The 6,100-nt window shown below is 37.7% G+C and overlaps 1 pseudogene across 1 annotated transcript; it reads right to left on the reverse strand.

Annotated features, from left to right (window-relative positions):
* Window positions 1–2,342: 2,342 nt before the first annotated feature.
* Window positions 2,343–5,258, reverse strand: LOC115897573 (annotated as a pseudogene). The gene is made up of 2 exons (XR_004057349.1): window positions 5,116–5,258; window positions 2,343–4,080 (listed from the first exon to the last, which is right to left on the reverse strand). The product of XR_004057349.1 is annotated as a protein phosphatase 1D pseudogene (transcript).
* Window positions 5,259–6,100: the final 842 nt, after the last annotated feature.

The following is a 6,100-nucleotide window of genomic DNA, read 5'->3' on the forward strand; positions in this document are numbered from 1 at the left end:
TTCTTATACAATGAAATGTGTTACCAAAATCAACTTGTAATTGTCAAAAGATGTTTACCCTTGATAATGTTATCATTAAGGATACATTTTTATTTCCACTCAAGATATATTCTCTGTATTTTCACAGTTAATAAAACTGCAGGGAACATACTTAAACCTACATAAATTTTAGTTATAATAAATTAATGTTGGCGCACAAAAATGACAAGTATTGTTCTTTCCCACTGCATCCCCAAGAATGGGGTTATTAATCAAGCGGACATAAGTAAAGATATGTAAATTTTAAAAGATTATGTTGAAATGAAAAAATTTTATCACTTTAAGTTAATGTTCTCTGTAATTCTGAAAACTGTGTTCCTGCTATATGATGCATATTTTATTCCAGATATTGCTCTCTGATGAAAGTGCTCCAATTATATTAGCTGTTATTTAGTCGGGCCTGAAGTTAATAGCTGATGGACTTCACATTTCTTATAATCTCTAGTACCTCTGACTGAACAAAAGAGTAAGTAATTTTTAAGGTAATGCTGTATAATGGTTGAAGAGTTTGGTCCTCATAGTCATGGTTTGCCTCTGGAGATTATAAGGATTATCTGAATAAGTGATTTTTACACCGTTTTGTAATTTCACTCTTCTGACTTCTATATTAAAGCAGCATTTATCAAATTTAAAATCAAAATTAACATTTTGTATACCATATATTCATATTCTTTTTGGGGGGGGGCCTCAATATGCTGCCCAGGCTGGTCTCAACTCCTGGCCTCAAGAGATTCTCCTGCCTCAATCCTCCCAAAGTGCTGGAATTGCAGGCATGAGCCACCACCACATCAGGCCTATGACCATAGATTTAGAAAGTAGTTAAAATGCAACTTGGATGCAGGTTCCACTAGCTCACTCCTTTCTTCACTGCTTTTAATTCAGGCTGTAGATAACACAAGCCAAAATGTTGCTTTATTAATAATTATTATGAAACTATAGCAACATCTATACTTTTCTATTTTAAATTTTCCCTAGTTTTGCTATCCCAGCACTTTTAATTTTGTTAGTATTGAGCACTGATGCACAAAAATCCTATAATATTTAAAGGTAAGGATTCATAATTATTGCCCTTCTGGCTAAATCAGCGCAATAGTCAGGTTTGAAGTGGTACTGTGGTAGAAACAGACCAACGGACTTTTTTAAAGAGCCCCCCAAAATGCCCTGAAATACACTGGCAAATATGAATTTTTCACATATTCATTGTTTCACAAACAATGTATAGAGGAATATGCTGCTGTTTTGTTTTATTGGTTGTATTTCTCTTGGGGCATTCATACATATCAGGATTGAAAAGAAGAGCAAGGACTGGTAATAAGACACAATTAATGTCTTGCATAGGTTTCACTCAAATCAGAAAAATGACACCAAGGACATGGTAAGGAGCACAATGGAAAACAGTTAGGGCACAGCTGGAAAAGTTGCCTTGATATCTAAGTATACAATTGGCATTGATCCTTAGGCTTTTAGGATGAAATATGAAAAAAAAAAAAAGTCTTCCAGCTCTCAACCCAATCTATAAAATAAACACGTAATGTTGGGAAAAGCAAACAAACGTGCACATCTTTAAAGCAAATTTTATGTAGGTATGACATTGTTCTTTAAAAAATAAGGAAATAAATAATCCTGGAGGGGATGGTTCAGGGTCTATGAAAAATATGTGTGTGTACTTGTTGATGGGGAAATTGGCACAGAAGGGAGTTTAACCTGGTTGTGAAATGGAATTTGCAATTTCAGGGAAAGGCAAAATGACTTCCACAATTACCATCAACACACTTGTTCTATTCCTGGTGGATTCTTATACTGTTTGGTTCCCTTGAATTCATTTAAAAAGGAATAGTGCTATTACATGATTTGAGATATTCTAAAGAAGCCCCATTCTTAACTGCTGACTGTGGTGAATTAGAGAGTAAGTAGACAGCTAACTTGCACTATTAACATTTAACTTTATTTGGTTAGCTAAAATATATATCAGCTTGAAAAGATATTATGTAATTCTAGAAACATCAGTTAATACATTTTTAACTAAATCGTAGCAGCTAATTGTGTAAAATTATTTGTAACTTGTAATTCTCTAAGTCCTTTTGAAATCTTTTTTCTGAAAAAAAGACATATATATAAATAGATATTTATATGTATAGTCTGAACATGCTTTTTTAAGATCAATTGATTTGTGGATGCCTATGAACATATGGCAAATCTCATATCAAAAAATTAAATTCAGATTAAACATCTTCAAGTTCTTATGTGATAGAAAGTAGGTGGTATAGTTTCTATAACTTAGAATCTAATTCCTTTAATTTTTTTTTTTTTTTTGGCTTATACAAATTTTTTAATAAGTATTTTAAAAAGCTTAAATGTTTTTCTAAAATCTAATAGATTCTTTTGATTTCTTTAAACATTTAGCCCTGTTGTCACAATTACTGTGTATCAGAGTAAGAGACTGAATTTGTGTGGATACAAATTTACACAAATTTTACAGCAACTTATACCCTAACATCTATAAAATCCACATTTATAATACAAGCAAGTACAAGGCCAGGATAAAACTGCTGAATTCCAAAAAGTCAAACTGTATATTCTTTTAATTTTGTCTCCTTAAAAAAAAGTTCAACTTCGGCACCAAATTTAAAAAGCCCTCTCCTAAATTTGGAAAAACCTCATTTCCCAGATGCATTTCAGCAAACACAAACAGTTTTCCTGTGTTGATGAAGTAAAGGATTTCCAATTTTCTTCTGGCCCCTAAGTCTGCGTCGCATGGTGAGTTTAACAGAGTTCTTTCGCTGTGAGGTTGTAGGGAGACTTGCAGGCTGAGCACCACTACTTCGACTTAAGCCATTTCGTCTATGTTTCTTCATCAGGGGGCCAGAATTGGACTCTTCTAGTGTCCTTTTAAAGTTTGTTGGAGGGGTTCTTTCAATTTCTTGGGCTTTCATTTGGCCAGGAGTTGACATCTTCAAATTTTTTTGGTCCATGACAGTGTTTGTTGAGTTAGTAGGCACAAGGCCAACTGGAAGGCTATTATTCAAAGAATCATGTATCCTTAAAGTCAGGGCTTTAGCGCAATTTTCTTCAAGTGGTTCTGGATCTTTTGAGGGTATGACTACACCCTGGATATTCCCTCGAGCTATCTCAGCTGAAACCTCTAAAAAATTCTCTGAGAAGGCATTGCTACGAACCAGGGCAGGTATATGGTCCTTAGAGTTCAGCCTTGGCCATGGATCCTCCTCCAGGGACTTGACTGGTGGTGTAGAACGTGGGGAAGGAGTCATCACACAGGTTTCTTGACTATTATAGGAAGGGCTATCAGTCAGGTTCAGGTATAACTCATCTTCATTGGTAAAGTTTCCCTGATTGTCCACTTCTGGAGAGATGCAGATAACTATGGCACTAGTGTTATCTGCTCGGAGCATACGCTGCCTCCAGCGGCCCAATGCTCGATTCACAAGCATTTTGGCACAAGATTGTCCATGCTCACCCATCAGGTATTTTTTCTCCTCTTGGTCCTGGCACATTGAGATGGCATCTTGTGGTGGAATCATATTCCAAAGCCCATCACTCCCCAATATAATATACTTGTGCTTCTGAGGGTCAAGAGTGTGGACACTTGTGTCTGGTTCAGGTGACACCACAAACTCACCACTGAAGAAATCATAGCTCCACAAATCACCAAGTGCTCTTGCTACTGCCAGAAAAGGAATCTGGTCAATAACTGTGCTTCTTCTAACAGGTCCATTGTGAGTGAGCCGAGGTCGTTTCCAAACTACACGATTCACCCCAGACTTGTTCATCACACTTCCGCCAAGTCCTTCGATTCGTTCTCTTTCCTTGGGAAGTTCTGGCTTATGGTCCTGTGTCACCTCCACAGCTCTGACAAAGTCATCCTTTGGGTCATCCTGAATTCCAAGAACCACCCCTGAGTCACCTACGTGAGCTACATACATCTTCATGCCCCGTATGATGACCACACTGGCAGTTGTTCCTGATGTGCTGGGAAGACCTGTCATAGTCTTTGGCCATTCCGCCAGTTTCTTCCACAAATTCCTTTAATTTAAAACATATTTGAAGCAGCAAAATTCCAAGATAATATGGGAAATTAGATAATCCAATGAAATTCATTGTAATGACATTTGATTCTTATACAAATGTATGTAAATATATGTATATGTAAAGGCAAATGCATGTATGGAAATGAATGTATATGTATGGATACACTATATGAAGATTGTATTTTAAGTAAAAATCTCTACAAATGTTTGGATGGAAACCCCTTTTAATCATTATTGGTGCTTGCTAAGAATGCATGAAAGCAGCTGAAGAAGGCATTAAACAATGGCATTTGGGAACCTCAAGGTTTACAGATCCTTTAAATTATGACACTGTGAAGTAAGATGCTATGAAGGAGAGGAAGGTTCTGATGAGGAGAGTCTTCTCTAATTCACCTCCCTTTAGAGCCGCTCAGGATACAGCCAAGGAGTGTAATGTAATTTGAGCTGTTCCTGTAGGTTATCTCCCCAGAGCACCAGGCTAGGAGGAGTTGGAAAACTGGTGCTTAATAACGAACACTTAATAAAGACATTCCTGGACCTACACAGAGCTGCACTGTTCGTGGATTCATGCCACACGCAGCTATTAAAAATATTTCCTTAATGAGAAAAGGAACTCAAGTGAGTAGCAAGCCAGCATTTCTCTCTCACTAAGTAGCACAGTAAGAGGAAAACAGAATTAAAAATAAAAAACTACTTTACAATTGTGTTAGATTGCTCGGAGGGGAAAAAGTGAGCAGGTGTTAGAATCAGCTTTTAGTTTGACAGTGGACTTAGGTCTTTATATTACATATTATAATTGCCGATATTTTAATGAAACCTTAAATGCTAAGCTTATTTGAACTGATAATGAAGTTTTTCAGCTGTTAGTTTCGAATGATTTAAAACTGCTGGAATAGATTTGGGAGTAGGATTTACTCTGCCACCTGCTGGCCATTTAAAATTAATGCTGCTCTCAGGAGCTGGCCACTTTGAACAATGAGCCTCAACATTGGTTTGTGAAAAGGCAGTGCTATACTGGAGAAGAATTCACCTGGCCTGGGTGGTGGTGTAAATAGCACTGGATCTGGTGTCAAGAAACCTGGGGCGAGGGATGGAGGTGGTCAAGCAGGAGCCCAGTTTTACCACTTTCTGTATGGGCGACCAGTTGCTTAAGTCCTCAAAGGTTCCCTCCATAACCGGAGATGCTCTCCTTCCCTTTCCGTGACTACCTCGATCCAACACCTTAGCCACCTCGTCTCCAGGACAGGTGTTATGAGATCTGTCTTACCTCAAATGAGAAAATACTTTTAAAACCATCAGGCTTTATAAAAAATATACATTGGTCAGAATTATGGACGAAATTAACAGTATGCGGTAATCCATTCGCTTCCTGCAATGTATATTTCATGTGGGCATTGTCACAAAGCTTTTACTCAAGTCCAGAGTCTAGCTGGATCAGTCATCTTAGATTATCTTTGGAAAAATGAAAAAGTGTAGGTGCGTGCATATTTGCATATTTACTGAACTAGTTTCCTAACTCTGGCAGGTCCCCTGGCCTGTATCATCCTTGTCTTCCAAAATCACATGTTCCAATTAAAATGCATAAAGCTTCTTAAATTCGTGTTTGAGGCCAAGCACAGTGGCTCACACCTGCAATCCCAGCACTTTGGGAAGCCATGGCAGGTGAACGGCTTGACCTCAGGAGTCCGAGACCAGCCTGGGCAATATGATGAAACCCCATCTCTACAAAAAAAAAAAAAAGAAAAAAAGAAAAAAAAAGCCGAATATGGTGGCGCGTGCCTGTAAACCCAGCTACTTGGGGGACTGAGGTGGGAGGATTGCTTGAGCCCAGGAGGCAGAGGTTGCAGTGAGCCAAGATCGAGCCACTGTACTCCAACCAGGGTGACAGAGTGAAACCCTGTCTCAAAAAAAAAAAAAAAAAAAAAAAAAAAAAAAAAAAAAAAGGGTTTGAATAGAGAGGGGACGTGCCAGTAATCATAAAAACAAAACTATTTTCACGATCTTTCCAAGTTATG

The sequence above is a fragment of the Rhinopithecus roxellana genome, chromosome 5 (genome assembly GCF_007565055.1).
Source record: "Rhinopithecus roxellana isolate Shanxi Qingling chromosome 5, ASM756505v1, whole genome shotgun sequence".
Taxonomy (NCBI): domain Eukaryota; kingdom Metazoa; phylum Chordata; class Mammalia; order Primates; family Cercopithecidae; genus Rhinopithecus; species Rhinopithecus roxellana.